At 47.9% G+C, this 20,822-nt stretch overlaps 1 protein-coding gene across 5 annotated transcripts in view; it reads left to right on the top strand.

Moving 5' to 3' along the window:
- The window catches only part of ROBO3 (roundabout guidance receptor 3), a 358,202-nt gene that overhangs the window by 219,115 nt on the left and 118,265 nt on the right, over nucleotides 1–20,822 (top strand). The window lies entirely within an intron of this gene.

A 20,822-nucleotide genomic window follows, 5' to 3' on the forward strand; every position in this document is an offset into this window, starting at 1 on the left:
CTATGGAGCGAATGCAGGCTTGTTCCATAGCCGCGCACAACCCCTCCTGTAGGGAGAGGCTGCACGGGGCTATGGCTTCTTTAGCCCTGCGCAGCCTCTCCCGGCAGGAGGGGCTGCGCGGGGCTAAAGAGGAAACCAAAGCAGTGAGCGGGATCCATTCCGCTCATTGCCTTCGCTTGTTCCATAGCCGCGCGCAATCCCTCCGGCAGGGAGAGGTTGTGCGCAGCCTGTACGCTGCTCTTTGGGGCTGGGGGGGGGGAGATTTTTTTTATTGATTTCCCCGTCTAAAAACTAGGTGCGCCCTATGGTGCGAAAAATACGGTAAATTCCCGACTGCAAGAGCTGTTTGACAGTGGAACAGATGCCCTCAGAAGGTGGTGGACTTTCCTTCAATTGAGGTTTGCATAATTTTGGCCACATCTTTATTGATTGCAGAATGTGAGTGGTTTGCTTAGGCATTGGTTCGACTAGCTGCACCTACACCTCTGGCAGGGCAGCACTGACAACTGGACACCAGCAGAAGTCAGTAAGGGTAAACACACTGGGGGAGCATTGGTCCTACCACAGACGCAACCTCACCCCAAATGCTCCCAGGAGCTCTAACCCCTGGAAGTGGATCGGACAAAAGCACCTGGATTCCTTTAACAGAAAACCCTATCGCACATTGGGAGGGGCAGATATGACAACCTCCCCTCCACCCCACCTTGAACGGATGCCTAACTGCCAAACCTTACAAAGTTGTGTTGATTTGTTACATGGCAGGCGAAACCCAAGTGGCAACAGCCAATCAGCCAAATGGGAAAAATCCTACTGGGCCCCTGTCCCAAAAATAGACAACCCACAACGGCATTGCAAGGTCATAAAGGTAAAGGGCCCCCTGACCATTAGGTCCAGTCGTGACCGACTCTGGGGTTGCGGTGCTCATCTCGCTTTATTGGCCAAGGGAGCCGGCGTACAGCTTCCGGGTCATGTGGCCAGCATGACTAAGCTGCTTCTGGCGAACCAGAGCAGCGCACGGAAATGCCGTTTACCTTCCCACCAGAGCGGTACCAATTTATCTACTTGCACTTTGACTTGCTTTCGAACTGCTAGGTTGGCAGGAGCAGGGACCGAGCAACGGGAGCTCACCCGGTCGTGGGGATTCGAACCACTGACCTTCTGATCGGCAAGTCCTAGGCTCTGTGGTTTAACCCACAACGCCACCCACATCCAGCAAGGTCATAGCAAACCCTTAATATAAGGAGGGTGGGCGGATGATCCAATGCACGAGGTGCTAAGAGGAAGCTTGACGCAACGTGCAGCAATATAAATAGGTCCCCCGGCTGCCAATTCTCTCAACCCCATTGGCCAGAATTACCCTAGCAACTGAGGGACCCTATCAGGTCGTTGTGGCTATTCAAACGATCCCACCCACACAAACAAGCAGCAGCGTAGCGTGGGTTGTCAGCACCCGGGGCAAGGCAAGTAATTTGCGCCCCCTAACCCGGGGCAAGGCAAGTAATTTGCACCCCTAACCCCTAACCTGCCGCCGCTGCCAGCTTCTTCTTGCTGCTGCCTGGGCTGGGGTATTTATGGTAAGGTAGCCACAGCGGCGGCGGCGGGTCCGTGTCAGGTGATCTGAGGCGAGTTGCCGCTGGGGCTGCCGCCCAAACGACGCCGCTTGCCCAGAGGAGGAGGGCAGAGAGGCGAGGAAAATGCAACATTGCCCAGCCGGTGCAGCAGCAGCGGGGCTGTGAGGAGGGGCTGCCTGGCACGCCCTCCGCGGCCCTGATGCGCGGGGACCGTGGCGAGCGCTGAGAGCCACTGCCTGCCGGACGCCTTCAGCCCGGACGCGCGCACAGCTCGTCGGTTCTGCGAGACATGGGGCTCTGCTACAGCCTGCGCCCGAGGCTCTTCGGCGACTCCGGAGGCGGCGAGTGCCCCCCCCCAGATGTTGCACCCGGTGCGGCCGGCCCCCCTGCACTCCCCACACTACGCCACTGCAAACAAGTAAGGTCAGTCATAGTGATCTCCCTGCAACACGTTCCCTCCGTGATGAGGACACGATTTTTAAAGAGAGGTTGCCGGGGATGCTTGAGCTGTGATTACTGCACTTCAGGGAGTTAGACTAGATGATCATTGGGGCCTCTTCTGACTTTACAGTTCTATGATTGTACGTTTCCCCCTCTCCAACTCTGAAAAATAAAGTGTTTATAAGTAACGTAAACCAGGAGTGGGGGACCTTTGCCCTTCCAGTTGTCGTCTGACTCCAGCTCCCATCAGCCCCACCCAGCATAGCAAGTGATCAGGGATGATGGGAGCAATATATTTTTTTTTAAAAAGAACTATTTATATACCACTCACTTGTGTAAAATATCAGTGAGGTGTACAGCAATATATACAAATGCAATATAAAACAAGGGTTATAAAAAAACAGTTTCTATTAAGATGGAGGGAAATGTCTCTTTCCCCCCATCACCCACCCCTCTGGGAAAAAAAAATGCTGCTAATTTCCGTATTGTCCTTCCAGGCATCAGGTGGGCTGGATTTTCCCAACTAATTCTACTGTTTGCTCATCACATTCATTCATGTCTGCTCCTGCCTGTGGTTAATTGGAAAATTGATTTTTCCCCCTCTGAAAATGACACTTCCTAATAATGAGAGTTTAATTGCATCCAGGACACTGAGGAGAGGAGACTTCTAAGGCCAGCAGCCTGAAGGAAGCACACTGGGGACTCAGGGTAGCCCTTGCCTTGAGGAGGGACTGAAGACCTGTCAGTGGACTGCAGTTGCTTCTGCAGCATCAGCAATCCCTTTCACAGTCCTTTTCTTTCCGCCAAGGGCTTCAGCTGCCTCCCATTTAGGATTAGATTCAGAATTTATAGGCTGGTAATGCCAAACCAAGGGACGCGGGTGGCACAGAGCCTAGGACTTGCCAATCAGAAGGTCGGCAGTTCGAATCCCCACAATGGGGTGAGCTCCCATTGCTTGGTCCCTGCTCCTGCCAACCTAGCAGTTCAAAAGCACATCAAAGTGCAAGTAGATAAATAGGTACCACTCTGGCGGGAAGGTAAACGGCATTTCCGTTCACGGCTCTGGTTCGCCAGAAGCGGCTTAGTCATGCTGGTCACATGACCCAGAAGCTGTATGCCGGCTCCCTCAGCCAATATAGCGAGATGAGCACCGCAACCCCAGAGTCGGTCACGACTGGATCTAATGGTCAGGGGTCCCTTTATCTTTATTTTTAATGCCAAACCATGGTTTATCATGCCATACGCAAGCAGGAAAGAGCTTGCAAAAAAAGTCAGGAGAAAGTATTGGCTAGCATTTACTTCCACGTTCTACAAATCATGAATTTGTGGCTTAAAAGCAATCCATGGTTAGCTGAAGAAGCCAGTTTGTAACATGTGGTTTGAAGTCGGCTTGTTTGGAAACTTTAATAAATGCTGACCAATCCCTGCCCCCCACCCCTGCCAAAGAAAATGGCAGCAGTGCAGTGATTGTGACTTACTTTGAGCCATGGTGAAAGTCTGAACCCACCATCAAACCACTGCTCTATGATGGGGTGGGCATACATTTTGCCACAAGAACAGCATGTGTCAGTGGGTGGCCAAGGACCAGGTGCCAGGGAGTGTGACTGGATCTGGCTACACACACATTTAGTCTCTCTCTCACACACTCTTTAAATGGTGTACATTTCTCCTCAAGCTAATTGGTGTTCTCCAAACACAGTCATATTCCATAATTGGTGACAAGGAAAATATGGCAGGAGGGATAACTTGGGTATCACTGTGGACCACAATGAAGGCCTCCGAGGCCACAGGCAGGCCAAAGGTTGCCCACTGTCAGGGACCATGCTGAGGAGGATTGCACTGAGGAGGAATAGTGGGAGCCTCCCCCTCCCCCTGCTCCTGATCCAGACTCTGAATCTTCTCAGGAGCGGGAGGACAGTATAGATTTGGAACGGTGGTTTGCAGAGGGGCATAGTTCAGAAGGCAGAAGCTGGGAAATACTGGATGGGGGGCAGCCAGGAGAAGAAAGACTGGAAGAGAGAGGGTTAACAGATTCACAGTCTCTGCACAGCATTCACCCCCCTTCTCCAAAGTCACGGAGAGCTCAGAAAGTGGCAGAACAGAAAGCGCAGAGGGTACACGTTCAGATTACAAAATGTAGAAGTGACACAGATTAATAGGGACAGAGGGGGTGTAAGCCTTAATTGGGAGCACCGCCATTTCTAGGAGATGGGTTATTTGTTCTCTCACTGTGATTATTAAAGTTTCTAACTGGTAAGAAGACTCCTTTCCTTTCTTCTGCTTATCTACTGCCACGGGGGAGGAAGCAGATTCCCTGAAGTCTGACACCCATGTGTGATCTAATGAAACCAGATATGGCCGTGTTGGTGCGGTCCCTAACTAGTTTCATTGGATTCAGTCCAATGCCTTTCCCTACCCTTCTGCAGAAGGCAAGAGGTTTTGACTATGGAGCCCACACTCACATTGACATTCCCAGCTTTCGAGGCTCCTTACCATTCTGAGCTGACTCTCTCCCTGCCACTATCCCCCTTGCCCGGGAACACCCATTGCCGTGCCCCTTCCCCATGTTTTTGCTGCCAAACGTTAACAGGGGTCAAGCAACCTCTTTGCCCTATTCAGCCCCCTTCCCTGCCCCCAGTCCAGCTCAATGGATTGTCCTCCAGTTTGTTAGCTCTGAAGGAATGCCACTGTTTGTGTGTGATTTATTGATGGATAGGCTGCTAATTAAAGTGTTGCTTCCCTCAAGGAAGTGAGCTGAGCCTCTGTCTTTTTGAGCAAAAGCGTGCGGGGTTCCCCCGGGGCAATAGGGTCCATCTGCTGAAGCTCCACACTAATGAAGCCCTATTTCTGCAACAATATAACATATTGATCCAAATGTAATATTCACACATCAGGCGACCTTTGTCTGACAGCCCACCTTCTGTCTGCCCCCAGCAGCAACCCAGTTACAAAGGACCCCATTCTAGGCAACAGGGCAAAGTTGTGGGGGGTGGGAAGGAAGCTCAGACATAGTGATGTGTGTCAGCCCCCCCCCCCCCCCCAGGCAATGGGGAAATGCCATTGATTGCACTCGGACAATATTTTGGACATCGTCCTTCTGGAGGTCTCCTGGAAGGCACCAGTTGTCCAACACAGGCAAACTCCGAGGCTGCAAGAAATAGGAGGAGAATAAAGGTAATGTCTGAATGATGTTCCTTTGACAGGGAGTGGCTTGCAAGCTGATTCATGGCCAGAGCCCATGTGGTGCACCATGGCAACTCAGCAGTTAGGTGTGGCCATCAGAATCTGGATATACAGTGGTACCTCGGGTTACAGACGCTTCAGGTTACAGACGCTTCAGGTTACAGACTCCACTAACCCAGAAATATTACCTCGGGTTAAGAACTTTGCTTCATGATGAGAACAGAAATTGCACAGTGGCGGCACAGTGGCAGCGGGAGGCCCCATTAGCTAAAGTGGGACCACAGATTAAGAACAGTTTCGGGTTAAGAATGGACCTCCAAAACGAATTAAGTTCTTAACCAGAGGTACTACTGTACAGTCGTATCTCGGAAGTCAAACGCCTTGCGAGACAAATGTTTTGTCTCCCGAACGCCACAAACCTGGAAGTGATTGTTCTGGTTTGTGAACGTTCTTTGGAACCCGAATGTCTGTCACAGCGTCTATGACTTCAGATTGGCTGCAGGAGCTTCCTGCAGCCAATCAGAAGCTGTGCCTTGGTTCCCAAACATTTTGGAAGTCGAACGGGCTTCCGTTTGAATTCTGAGGTATGACTGTACAAAAGGAAATGAGGGATGGAGCAAGAAGGTCTCCTCTCTCAGACAACTCTTGTCTTTCTCCCTTCCTGCCCATGATTCCCTGGGTTGTCTCCCAGAATGCCTTTGTGAATCCACCTCTCTTACTCCTTTCAAAATCCCACATTTTCCACAGAGCTTTTGGCAAACCTCCTCCTTCCAATACCCCACTGTGAGAATGAGGAAGAGCTTCTCCATGCCTTGTTTAAAAGATGGATGTTCCACCTTTCAACAGGGTTTTGCAAAAGATATTTAAAACACAACCAGAGGCATTAATTAGCATAATAAAAGCCAAAAATGTGTATTTTATTTACTTATCGGGAAGACGTCTCTCTCTTTCCTTTCCTTTCCTTTTCCAAAGAAACGTTTAGTATATTCAAAGATTCTAATAGTCGCTTAACACAAGTGCAAAAAAGAAAGAAAGTAAAAGCAGTAGTAAAAGCAGTGAGACAATGAAGGCAGGAACACAAAGCATCTGCTAAAAGCTCAGGAAGATAAAATTGTCTTCATTTGGCACCAAACTCTAGTAAAGATGGCACCAGCTGAGTGTTCCTGGGCAGACATTCATCTGGTACAGGCATAGGCGAACTCCGGCCCTCCAGATGTATGGGACTACAATTCCCATCATCCCTAGCTAACAGGATCAGTGGTCAGGTATGATGGGAATTGTAGTCCCAAACATCTGGAGGGCCAGAGTTTGCCTATGCCTGATCTGGTACATGTATGTGCATTTGCCTTAGGGAGTACAGTACAAGTAGCTATTACTGGGGCAGCAGGTACCAGAGACAAGAAACAACTGGGGGGCATTGAACTTGCATGCTCAAGAGGGGGCCAAGCTGGGTGTGATGTAACATTGAATGTGTCATTAAATAGGATAAATTTTGTAGTGAGGGTATATTATCTTCCTTGTCCAGCACAGAAAGAACATCCTTGAGAGAGGCGTTGAAGTTTAACATTTTAAAGGATCAGGAATTTGACTTGGCCAGAAGAGAGTTACATGCAAGAGACCCAAAGGAAAGTATTGGAAGGGGATGAATGAAAGTATTGGAAGGGGATGAATGAGGAAAGAAGGTGGAAGAAGGGTGGCTGTCAAGGGTTGTCTGCTTAGCCCTGACACTGCGTCCTCCTCCAAGGATCTTCTACTGGTTCCCTCACTGCAAGAAGTGAAGTTACAGGGAACCAGGCAGAGGGCCTTCTCGGTAGTGGCACCTTCCCTATGCAATGTCCTCGTTTCAGATGTCGAGGAGATTAAGAACTACACAACTTTTAGAAGACATCTGAAGGCAGCCCTGTATTGGGAGGTTTTTAATGCTTGGTGTTTTTATTATGTTTTTAGATATTCTGTAAGCCACCCTGAGTGGCTCGGGAAACCCAGCCAGATGGGCGGGGTATAAAGTAATAATAATAATGATAATAAAAATTGAGGACCTATCAGGAATGTTAACAACATGGATACAATATTATCACTTAAATGAAGTATTTAAGAAACATGGGAAATGAGGGTTTGGTGAACAAATATCACAATTGGAAAGAGACCTTTTAGAATGTAATGTTAAAGTGCTGCCTAAAATGTACAAGATATTTTTGGAATGGGAGACAAAGGATGAGCAAATAAAATATTCAGTGATACATTGGGCAATAGACATTGGTCATAATATAGAGATAGAAGCATGGGAACAATTGTGGAATATGTATATAAAATTTGCAGAGAAAATTATATGAAAATGATATATAGATGGTATTTAGCACCTAGTAGATTGGCAAAAGTGCTACTACTGCTACTACTAATAATAATAACATTAAAATATGTCATTAGATAAAGGGAAAACTACCATGTGTGCCACACTAAGCTTCTTGGAAGAAAGGTGATATATAAATGTAATTAAAAAATGAGTAAATAAAATGCTGAATTGTTTTTAAGTAATGGCAGGTGCGGGCCCCACAATTCTTGTCAAGAACAATGCACATAGGGAGGAGACATTAAATCATTTGCTTCTTTGCTGTGATCCTCATGAAAATTGATCCCCTGCCCCTATAAGCTCTGAGGGGAAAGTTTCTGCTGCAAGTGGTGGAGGTTCTTTGGGATTATGATGAGGAAGTCAAGGGTTAAACCCACACTCACTTTTTTTTTTAACCTTGGTGAAATTAGGAGGGGTGGGTTTAGCACCACATCTAGTTTGGGCCCTGATTTGGTCTGCAGTTGTGTATTTTAGATGGAGTGCAGTTGTTCACTATCTGGAGGGTAGACTAGAGGAGGCTTTTTTTTGACCTGACAGCCCAAATATTTATCATTCCCCACTGTGCGGGCTGACTTTGGCAGCTGGGCATGGACACCCGCCTGCCAGTCATCTGACATAAAACATGATGCCAGCTGACTGATAGGTGAGCAGTCTTGGTCACCTGTCAAAGTTGACCCTCTGCCACAGCTGCCCCAGATAAGGAAGAAGCAGTTAACTCTTTACTGACGAGAGAAGCACTTACAACACCTTCCTCTTTGCTGCGGATACATACTGTATTTTTCGCTCTATAGGATGCACCCGACCATAGGACGCACCTTGTTTTAGAGGGGGAGAACAAGAAAAAAAAATCTCCCCCTCTCTGCGCAGCACCCCTTCAGTGAAGCCGCAGGAGAAATGGAGCCCCTTCCATTTCTCCTCCCGCTTGGCTGAAGGGGCGCTGCGCAGCTCTCCCTCTCTGCTGAAGCCAGGAGAGTCTTGCTCTCCCGGCTTCAGCAAAAGGAACCCGAAGCCTCCGGAGCGCAGCAGGACCTCCCGCAGGACTCTCCTGGCTTCAGCGAAAGGAACCTGAAGCCTCCGGAGCGCAGCGGAAACTTGTGCTGCGCTCTGAAGGCTTCAGGCGGCTATCCCTGAAACCTGGAGAGCGAGAGGGGTCTGTTCGCACTGACCCCTCTCACTTTCCAGGCTTCAACGATAGCAACCCGAAGCCTCCAGAGCGCGGAGGGAGCACTCCCTCTGAGCTTTGGAGGCTTCGCGTTGCTATTGCTGAAGACAAGGAGCCTGCATTCACTCCATAGGACGCACACACATTTCCCCTTCATTTTTTGGAGGGGGAAAAGTGCGTCCTATAGAGCAAAAAATACGGTATGTTCACATATACCTAGCCCAGGCATAGGCAAACTCCAGCCCTCCAGATGTTTGGGACTACAATTCCCATCATCCCTGACTACTGGTCCTGGGAATAGCTAGGGATGATGGGGGGTGCAGTGTTTGCCTATGCCTGATGTAGCCTCTAGGCAGCTGTCCACAGGTCTGCGCCCTATGGAGAAGTTGCATCAGCCGTGGGGCCCTTTCCCTCCTCTGGCTTATATACCCTAATTTGACGGAGTGACTACATGCAACCTGAGACTTTTCCTGCATGGAAGTTCCTACTGCTCTTCCCTTTTTAAGCTCCTCCTGGTTCTAGGAGACAGTGGGGCAGGGGAAGGTGGGGAACCTACTGACCTGTCCCTTTGCTGAACCATCCTTTCTTCCTCCACTACGTCCTGCACTCCTTCCTTCGCCTCGGACTGCCCTGACTCACCCTCCTCGCCTGACTCCTGCCTTGCAGGTGGCCTGACACCCCATGAATCACTGGTCCCCTCTCCCGGGTCACTCCCCTGGTCCCCTGCCTCCTCCACACACTTTTTGGAGCTCTGCCAGTCCCTGACACCCTCGGAGATGGGGGTGGGAGGTCTGTTCTGCCAGGAAATATGCTGGCCAAGCAGCAATCAAAAGGACCAAACTCTCTGCTGGTGCATAGAAATCAGCTACTCATTCCTGCTCTCTGTAGGGATCAACTTTGCCAGTGCATTCCTTGCAGGGAAGTTGCTGGTGAAGCAGATTCCTGCAGAGAGCAGGATTTAGCCCCTCTGCTCATTTGCTATTGGGCAAAGAGTTTGTTCCTGCCCTCTGCAGGGGTCTGAGCAATATTTAACCCACTGTTCATCTGAATGCCCTGTCCTCTACTTCTCTATCACACCTGCTGTAGCACAGATGAAGAACCTGTGGCCTTCTAGATGTTGTTGGACTGCAATTCCCACCATCCCTGAGGGCTGGCCACACTGGCTGGGGCGGATGAGAACTGAAGCCTAACATTCAATAGGCTGCAGGTGCCTCATCCCTGCTGTAGCAAGGTGTTCAGATGGGCCACACAAGTGGTGATGGGAAGGGCAAGAGATAAAGGGAGGGTCAATGGGTTGCAGCCTGGCAAGTCTAGGAGAAAGGGTTGGATCCAATGTCACCTGAATAACTTCTTCTGTTAGTGCACGGAATCACACTTGTGCAATGGATCTCCCCCCTTGTCTATTCTGGGGGTTCCTCTCCCTTTAGAGGAGATTTGGGGAGGGCATGGGGGGGAAGCAAAGTGGGGAAGTTCAACTGCACAAGTGAAAATCCTTTGCCATTGGATCTAGTGCATCAGCTACTGTCCTGAATGTTGAACATGGTACAGAAATAGCCCTAAATGTCTCCTACTCAATAATAAGCTCTTCATTTCTCCTTGTTGTGAGATGTTCATAAATGTGACTCCACTCCTTGCAGTTGAGGTCATCCATCATTAAAAAAAGGGGAAAAGATCAGGAGGAAAAGAGTTAAGCATCCTCTTTCTCTCTCCCCAACCTCCCGTCCCCTGGAGTGTGCTAGTTCTTTCCTTTGCTCCCATCAGTTCAGCGGTGCATCCGATAATTGAAAGCCAGTGTCCATCTCAGCAGTCACCTGGCACTCGGTCAGGTTTAAAGTGATTAAATGGGACTCTGAGGCAAAGGGAGCCTGCTGAGCAAAGCCCAGCCCCAGCCACCGCTAGAGATGGATGTTTGTCGGCATGTTCGGTCCGCAGGGATCACTTTGTGGAACATCAAAGGTGAAACTGAAAATCATTAGCATCAGGGTCATATCCTCCATGGAGGGGGAGGGATGTGGAGGAGGTCATGGAGATTCATCCGGGAGGGAAGCATGGGAGAGAGAGAGAGAGAGAGAGAGAGAGAGAGAGAGAGAGAGAGAGAGTGTCCTAGCGGAATGTGGGCAGACTTTGGGAGAAAGGCAGAAGGCAAATGCATCCAAACTTGTGAGCTGTGTGGCTACAATATTTCCACCCAGTGGTTTAAACCAGGGATGGGGAACCTGAGGTTCTCCAGATGTTTGCAGCACTCCCAGCTCCCATCAGCCCAAGGGAGCATGGCCAGTGGTAAGGGGTGATAGTTGTGGTCTAAGGGGAGTGCCAACTAGAGGGGATCAAGGGGCCAGAGCCATATTTTCAAAAGGGGGCTGGCCTCCCCAAATTCTGTGGAGATCCTCAAAAGGATGTGCCAGGACAAAGATCCTTGGCCCTGCCACGTCCATTTGAGGATTGCCAGAGAGAGATCAAAAGGGAAGGTGGTTGGCGGTGGGTGGGTGGGTGGGTGGCAGGCTAAGTTGGCCTGGCCAAACTTGGGGAGGGAGTTGCGCTTGTGATGCGTACACAATGGTGCCTCCCCAGTGCTGGGAACAATTTGGTGCGTATGTGGTCTAACAATGTCTAGAGCGCCACAGTTCCCCCAATTCTGGTTTGAACTCTCACTGGACCATCGATCCTATTCATGTGCAGGGGAACAATATGTGGGCATACTCTCCCCTCTGTTGTGCGTGTACAGCGGTACCTCCGGTTACAGATGCTTCAGGTTACAGACGCTTCAGGTTACAGACTCCACTAACCCAGAAATAGTACCTCAGGTTAAGAACTTTGCTTCAGGATGAGAATAGAAATTGCACGGCGGCAGAGGGAGGCCCCATTATCTAAAATGGTATCTCAGGTTAAGAACGGACCTCCAGAACAAATTAAGTTCTTAACCCGAGGTACCACTGTAATAGGAGAATGTCATGCCATGGCTTTACATGTACAGCAATATCTGCAAAGGTAAAGGTACCCCTGAATATTAGTTCCAGTCGTGACCGACTCTGGGGTTGCGGCGCTCATCTCGCTTTATTGGCTGAGGGAGCTGGCATACAGCTTCCGGGTCATGTGGCCAGCATGACTAAGCCACTTCTGGCGAACCAGAGCAGCGCACAGAAACACTGTTTACCTTCCCACCGGAGTGGTACCTATTTATCTACTTGCACTTTGATGTGCTTTCGAACTGCTAGGTTGGCAGGAGCAGGGACCGAGCAACGGGAGCTCACCCCATTGCGGGTATTCGAACCGCTGACCTTCTGATCAGCAAGTTCTAGGCTCTGTGGTTTAACCTACAGCACCACCTGCGTCCCCTAATATCTGCAAACCTCTCCATAAAAAGAAATGTGTTATGTGGCAGTCAAAAGGGGGAGCAGGTGGTGGCAGTGGCTGCCATCTTCTTCCTCCCCAAATACCTCCATGTTGCAATGTAGGGTTGCTGTGTTGGGAGGGCAGCTATAACTGCCACCCAGCCTTCCGCTTCTCCTTTAATTCTGGGCTGTTAACATCTGTAGAATTATCACTGCCCTGATGTCAACCCCAGTGAGCCCTTGTGTTTGGCCAACTATACTGGGAGCTGACGCTGGGCCTGGAGACCCTGAAGAGCCACTGCCAGTCAGAGTAGAGAACCCTAGGCTAGATGGACAAGCATTCTGTCTCCGCAGAAGGCAGCTTCCTCTGTTCCTGTGTAATGTTTACTATGATGCTGGTGAGGTCATGAGCTGGTGTGGCAGCAAGGATATTTAGAAAATGCTAAGTTTCTGTACACCACCCCCCCTCCTTCAATCAAGCTCTGATTCCTTCTGAGTTTTGGCCTGGTGAAAATGGTACTAACTATCCATCCCGGCCCCTGTGAGACTTGTTTGCAGGGCGGGCCTGTATTTTGTTTTGTTTTTTACAAGGTTTGGAAACCTGCCACCTTCAGAGGCTTGCTGCCCCAATCAGGAAGCATCAGGCTGTTTTAATCAATTCTAAATGGCTGTTCTGGCAAGGGGCTTAAACCGCCTCTCCCTCTTTATATTTGCATTTAGTAGCAAAAGACCTCTGGGACTCCATGTGGTCAGAGGTTAGAATCATAATCCGCCCGGGGATGCAAAGGCTTGTGGGTAAATGGCCGAACCCAATTAGGAATGGGAGCGATACATTTTTGATGAGAAGAGCAGAGCTGGGAATTCATCCCTCGTAGAAGATGGGCATTTTGGAAATGCACCTCCAGACCCTTCGGATCTCTCCTGCCTCTAGTTAGAAATGTAATCTGTGGTGGTGCTAATTATTCTGTTGTTTTGCTATGCTTCCTGACCCACACTGGGATTTAATGTTGCTTGAAGTTCTGAGCTTCTGATGACACCACAAATATCTTCCCAGAAGTGGTTGTCTTGTCCTAGCGTGTAAATATGAAAGGGAGGTGCAGTGTTGAGACACCCAGGAGTTTTGCATCAATTCAGAAATCCAGTGCGGGGCCAGCATGGAGGATGGCATGGTCAGGCATCTGTTGAGGGTCCACATCCCAACCGAGGAACCACTGACAAGAGCACCCTGGAACAGCACCTTTCCTTCACTCACCTCTCACTCTGGCCCAGACAGCAGTGGAACAATAGACATAGGAGGATTAGTAGATGTTAGTTACCAGTAGTTCAAACTGTTTTTTTAATACAGTCGTACCTTGGAAGTCGAATGGAATCCATTCTGGAAGTCCATTTGACTTCCAAAACGTTTGGAAACCAAAGTGTGGCTTCTGATTGGCTGCAGGAAGGTCCTGCAGTGAACTGGAAGCCATGGAAGCCCCATTGGATATTTGGCTTCCAAAAATAGTTCACAAACCAGAACAGTCACTTCCAGGTTTGCGGTGTTCGGGAGCCAAAACGTTCGAGAAACTGTTCGAAAACCAAGGTATGACTGTACTTTGTTTTAGCATTACAACTCACCCTTGGACCTCAGGGTAAAGGGTGGGTAGTAGTAGTAGTAGTAGTAATAATATTAATAATAATAATAATATACGATAATATACAATAATATAATAATTGATGCCACTGCTTGCTTGTTCATTGGTTTTCTGCAAGCATAGAATCATCGAATCATAGAGTTGGAAGAGACCACAAGGGCCATCGAGTCCAACCCCCTGCCAAGCAGGAAACACCATCAGAGCACTCCTGACATATGGTTGTCAAGCCTCTGCTTAAAGACCTCCAAAGAAGGAGACTCCACCACACTCCTTGGCAGCAAATTCCACTGTCGAACAGCTCTTACTGTCAGGAAGTTCTTCCTAATGTTTATGTGGAATCTTCTTTCTTGTAGTTTGGATCCATTGCTCCGTGTCCGCTTCTCTGGAGCAGCAGAAAACAACCTTTCTCCCTCCTCTATGTGACATCCTTTTATATATTTGAACATGGCTATCATATCACCCCTTAACCTCCTCTTCTCCAGGCTAAACATGCCCAGCTCCCTTAGCCGTTCCTCATAAGGCATCGTTTCCAGGCCTTTGACCATTTTGGTTGCCCTCCTCTGGACACGTTCCAGTTTGTCAGTGTCCTTCTTGAACTGTGGTGCTCAGAAATAGACACAGTACTCTAGGTGAGGTCTGACCAGAGCAGAATACAGTGGCACTATTACTTCCCTTGATCTAGATGCTGTACTCCTATTGATGCAGCCCAGAATTGCATTGGCTTTTTTAGCTGCCGCGTCACACTGTTGGCTCATGTCAAGTTTGTGGTCAACCAAGACTCCTAGATCCTTTTCACATGTACTGCTCTCAAGCCATGAAAGAAGAGATGCAACAGCAGCAACTGGGGATAATGGTGCTGAGGAGCTAGACTCCCTGCTATTATTGGTGGTGGTGCTGGTAGTGGTGGTGTGTATGTGTGTGTTGGGGTGGAAGAAGAGTTTGGATTTGATATTCCACTTTATCACTACCTGAAGGAGTCTCAAAGCGGCTAACATTCTCCTTTCCCTTCCTCCCCCACAACCAACACTCTGTGAGGTGAGTGAGGCTGAGAGACTTCAGAGAAGTATGACTAGCCCAAGGTCACCCAGCAGCTGCATGTGGAGGAGCGGGGAATCAAACCCGGTTCACCAGATTACGAGTCCACTGCTCTTAACCACTACACCACACCTCCGTGAGAAACATGACTGTATTGGACACTTGCCTCCCCTCTCTCGATGTGGTTCCTTCCACAGCTCAATGGGGGATAGTTGGAACCTTAGCCTTGTCTGGGTAGGAAGTCCTAACTGCTAGGTTGAGTTGCTTTTTTTCTGTTCATACAACTCCTGGACTTATCCTGAATCCTCGTATTAGGAGAGTCCCATTGCAAAGTTTCCTCACACAGGCTACACGCCCATGCCAGTTGATTCTGTCCCTCTGACGTTTCCCTAACTGGATCAGGGCTTGGTTTTGCTCCCAGGCGATTAAAAAAGCTTCACTTCTTTCTCTTCTCTGCGACCTCCTCCTCTGCTGTTCCATCACAGAAATGTAGCGGTTGAGCAGAAAACCACCCCTTTCTTGAAAGGCCAGCTGGCCAATCAATTTTTCGCAAAGAGACTATGAATGGGCTTGATTGCGAGAGCCAAGAAGCATTTCCCCACCTTCTTCAAAGACCAACAGCCTCGACTCTACCGCATTGTTACCTGGCTAGCATTCAAGAAGCCCGCGCAGCTAATCAATATTTTAAGTACACTTTGCTCCGACTCAGGGACACATGCCGTGACTATACTACATCCCTGACATCTCCGCTCCAAAGAGCTTTAGCGCACGCCTGGAGAGCGTCGGCATGTGCTTGGGAAGATCATGCCAATCATGACATGCCTGTTCGATTTCCCACCGCCCCTTGTCTTACACACCCACTGTGGGCGTTGCGGGTGAGAGCCTTGTTAGATTACCTGATCATCCTCTTTGGGATAATGCAGGATCATTCCCTGTTGAAGACATGCCTCTTTACCCCAGCCTTTGGCAGCTAAGGTATTTTAATCAGTGGGACCCACCTCTTTTGCTGAATTTATACAATTCTCTCTCATTTGGAAGGATTTTACATGCTTTGCAATTGTTAAAAAGGACCCCTGACAGTTAGGTCCAGTCACAAAACGATTCTGGGGTTGCGGCGCCCATCTCGCTTTACTGGCTGAGGGAGCCAACATTTGTCCGCAGACAATTTTTCCAGGTCATGTGGCCAGCATGACTAAACCGCTTCTGGCGAACCAGATCAGCGCGCGGAAACGCCATTTACCTTCCCGCTGGAGTGGTACCTATTTATCTGCTTGCACTTTGACGTGCTTTCAAACTGCTAGGTTGGCAGGAGCAGGGACAGAGCAACGAGAGCTCACCCCGTCGCGGGGATTCGAACTGCCGACCTTCCAATCGGCAAGCCCTAGGCTCAGTGATTTAGACCACAGCACCACCCTTTGCAATTGTTATGGTAATAACAAACAAACAAACAAATAAACATTTTATTTAAACAAGTATTAGTAGAATTAAATATATACAGTCGTACCTTGGTTAACGAACCCTTGCTACCTGACTGTTTTGGTTCCCGAACGATCAAAACCCGGGAGTGAGTGTTCCAGTTTGCAAACGTTCTTTGAAACCCGAATGTCCAATGCGGCTTCCACAGCTTCCGACTGGCTGCAGGAAATTTCTGCATCCAATCAGAAACCGCACCTTGTTTTCTGAACATTTTGGAAGTTGAATGGACTTCCGGAACAGATTTTGTTCGGCTTCTGAGGTATGACTGTACATGTAAAAGATCACATATTGATTGTTATAATAAAAACAGGGGTCAGCAAACTTTTTCAGCAGGGGGCCGGTCCACTGTCCCTCAGATCTTGTGGGGGGGTTGGATTATATTTTGACGAAGAACAAAAAAGAATGAATTCCTATGCCCCACAAATAACCCAGAGATGCATTTTAAATAAAAGCACACATTCTACTCATGTAAAAAATGCTGGTTCCCAGACCATCTGTGGGCTGGATTTTGAAGGCGGTTGGGCCGGATCCGGCCCCCAGGCCTGAGCTTTCCTCCCCATGAATAAAAACATCTCAGCAGCTCTAATAAAGAAGAAAGTTCCAAAGGGTTTGTTGTATAGGTTCACCATCTCTGTACTTAAAAACAGGAAGAAGAAAATTACAAGAGAACAAAATAATAATCCTCATAATAATAGAAAGCTTTAAAAAGAATGGATGGTGCAAAATATATTCCATAGTGGAATACAAGGTTCAAACATTGAAATATTCATGAATGTTGCCAAATAAATGTGCTGAGCGGGAATGGGCCAACCATAAGATGGTTTGGTCCTATAAATCACAATTGGCCTCCAAGCAGAAGAATTATTATTATTATTTATTATTATAGTTATTCAATTTATATCCTTCCAAAGACTCTGTTTTTATAATTGTATACTCTGTTACAGTAACTCACTTTGGGACCTTTTGGTGAAGCGTGGATAAGGAATCTTATCCATCAGTCCATCAGTTTAATGCCATTAGTATTATATTGCAGCATATAAAGACACAATGAAGTTAAATCAAGAAATAAACAACAATCCCACTCAGAACCTTAAAACAATCATTCCATACAACACATTCCAGAGAGGACATCAAATCTTATTTTATGTTATTTATTTGGATGTTTGATACACTGTTGTTGAGACAAACCATAGGACAGTTTACGCTAAAGCAAATAGACAAGAATCCGTAAAATAACCAAAGTTTTCAAAAGTCAGACTGAAGTGAAGCATGTTTAGCAATAGACAGAAAGTGTAAAGAGAATGGGAGGCGAGTTCTATGTTCTTGGGGCCATCCCAGAGAAGTCCCTCTCATAAGCTGCCACTGCGGAACCTCTGAGAAGGGTGTCCTTCATTGGTTTAATCCTCTGGTTTGTTTAAAGAGAAAGAGGTGCTCTGTTAGATATTTGAGGCCCAAGTCACTTCGTCTTTAATGAGTACAGTCATATCTTGGATCCTGAACACCTTGTACTCAGATGTTTTGACTCCTGAACGCCACAAACCTGGAAGTGAATGTTCTAGTTTGCAAACGTTCTTTGGAACCCAAACGTCCAATGGGGATTCTGCTGCTTCCGATTGGCTGCAGGAGCTTACTGCAGCCAATCAGAAGTCACGTTTTGGTTCCCGAACATTTTGGAACTGATTCCGTTCAACTTCCAAGGTACGACTGTACTTTGAACTGGGCTCGAAAGCTTCACCCGGCTTACATTTTTACAATGCTCCTGAGCTGCCTCAGTAAACTGGATCCTTGAAAGAGAGCTTCGTAAAAATTCTTTGTTTTTAAATAGACCTGTTTATGGCTTGGGAAGTGTCATGTTTACTATCTTAATTCCAACACACTCTTAGGTAATGCATATAGTAGTTATTATTTATTAGCATGTGGTTGCTGCTTGCTACGGAAAATGTCTTGCAATTATAAAAGCCTACAGAATACAAAATATAAAATAACATCAAAAAGGTTGGTTTATATAGAAGAAGAAGAAGAGAAGAGTTTGGATTTGATATCCCGCCTTTCACTCCCCTTCAGGAGTCTCAAAGCGGCTAACATTCTCCTTTCCCTTCCTCCCCGACAACAAACACTCTGTGAGGTGAGTGGGGCTGAGAGACTTCAAAGAAGTGTGACTGGCCCAAGGTCACCCAGCAGCTGCATGTGGAGGAGCGGAGACGCGAACCCGGGTCCCCAGATTACGAGACTACCGCTCTTAACCACTACACCACACTGGTGTATATATACATAAACCATTATTGACTAAAATTTTCAAGTTACAATAACATAAAAAGGATGAATTCTACCCCACTCTGCTAAAAGGAGGACAGGCAAAGGTCTCATCATACCAAATCACCCCAGGTAGGAGCCAAATGCCAGGGTAAACAGGAATGAGTTTGCCTGGTGCCTGATATTTGCCAGTGATAGTGCCATGTGCATCTCTCTAGGAAGAACATTCCATGATCTGGGAGCCACCACTGAAAAGGCCCCTTTCTTGGGTTGCCACTGCTGCAGCTCCCTTAGAGTGGGCACACAAAGAGGGGCCTCAGATGACAAATGCAGGATCTGTGTAGGTTCATGCCTTTCTGTTTTCTTCCTTTCTCCAGTGATGAGAACTCAACACAGTGTAGGAGTCGGAAACCTCAGGGCTAAGGGCAGAATGCTATCTGGTGCTCAGATCTCTCCCCAGGCTGCTCCTCAGCCGCTGCCCCTTTGAGCCCTTTTGCTTGGCAGGTGACCTCTGACTTTTGTAAGATTGGCATGCAGCCTACTTTTAAAATTGAAGAGCCGCATGCATTGCCCCACTCACTTTTTTTTGCCTGCAACCATGCACCCCCCCAGCCTGCAAATAATAATAATAATAATAATAATAATAATAATAATAATAATAAATTTATTTATACCCCGCCCTCCCTAGCCAAGCCCAGCCTCAAGGCGGCTAACAACCAATAATAAAAACAAGTTGAATGAATACAACTTAAAAACAAGATTAAAATACAACATTAAAATGCAGCCTCATCACAGGAGGAGAAAGGAAAAAAGAAAGAAGGGGAGGGAATCAAATTGACTCCAAGCCAAAGGCCAGGCAGAACAACTCTGTCTTACAGGCCCAGCGGAAAGAAATCAGATCCTGCAGGGCCCTGGTCTCATGAGACAGAGCGTTCTACCAGGCTGGAGCCAGTGTTGAAAAAGCCCTGGCTCTGGTTGAGGCTAACCTAACTTCCTTAGGGCCCGGGACCACTAGGGTGTTACTATTTATGGACCTTGAGGCTCTCCGTGGGGCATACCGGGAGAGGCGGTCCCGTAGGTACGAGGGTCCTAGGCTGTGAAGGGCTTTAAAGGTCAAAACCAGCACCTTAAATCTGACCCTGTACTCCACTGGGAGCCAGTGCAGCTGGAAAAGCACTGGGTGAATATGCTCCCATGGCAGAGACCCTGTGAGGAGCCTCACTGCAGCATTCTGCACCTGCTGGAGTTTTTGGGACAGCTTCAAGGGCAGCCCCGCGTAGAGCGAATTACAGTAGTCAAGCCTGGAGGTGACCATCGCATGGATCACCCCATGGGCCTATGTGGTTGCAGATCGGAGTGCTTCCGCCATTGGGGCTCAATGTTTCTCCACCCTGCCAATGGGAATCAGCTCCCCCCCCCCAATGTGGGGCACTGCGGAAACAGCTATGGGGGCCTCTCAGATATAGTGGTCCCCCTCCCAATTTGTGATAAACTGAAACAGTGCAATAAAAATCGGAATCAGAAAGAAATGAATGCGTTTAAAATATCCCTGTTCACTTTGCTTCTTGAGTGCTGCTACCGCTTTGAGGCCTGATAGGGTGGCAGTGTTTGTTCCAGCTGCAGCGAACTGCGATAGGCGGCTGTCAGTCCCACCTGCCTTTAAGACAGCCCCCCCCCACCGTTGCCACCGCCACCCCACTATCCCGGTGGCAGGGCAGCTTCTGTTTCAATAGCCAATTACGGAGCTCATGCTAATCACTCAGAGACCTCATTAGGAAACTTGATTAGTGCTTCGCATAATTGACCCTATTACAAATGATGGAGAGAACCTCCTTCCTTATACCCTCTAATTAAGGGCAAACAGCAGCTTTGTGTAGCATTTAGTTCAGCTAATTATGGCAAGTCCTACCCCCGAATAACAGAAAGGAACCTCATCATATCCAGAAAAATGAAATAAAAGCAGGCTGTGTTATACGTTTAAATCATGTGACTTTCTTCCCCCAAATCCTGGGAACTCTAGTTTACCCTCCACAGAGTTACCTTTAACAAACTACAGTTCCCATTATTTGGGGGGGGGGGAGTCATGTGTGTTAAATGTATGGTGTTTGTGCAGCCACAATGCCTTCAGCGGGGTTAATTTAAGCAGGCTGTACCTTTGGGAACAGAACAGGTTGGAATTTACAAGCCCCCCCCCGCAAAAAATATTTTTTAATAAATAATTTTATTAGCTTTTCAGATATACAAATAGTTCACAGATAGAGTGTACTGTCATTCCTATCCATACAAAAACAAACGGCAAAGCATACAATAATAATCCCTTTAAACAAACAGTGCAAAATGAACCACAGGTGTATAATAGCTTGGGAAATTGTGCTTAAAGCTGCAAAG

The sequence above is a fragment of the Podarcis cretensis genome, assembly GCF_951804945.1.
Source record: "Podarcis cretensis genome assembly, chromosome: 15".
NCBI classification, from domain to species: domain Eukaryota; kingdom Metazoa; phylum Chordata; class Lepidosauria; order Squamata; family Lacertidae; genus Podarcis; species Podarcis cretensis.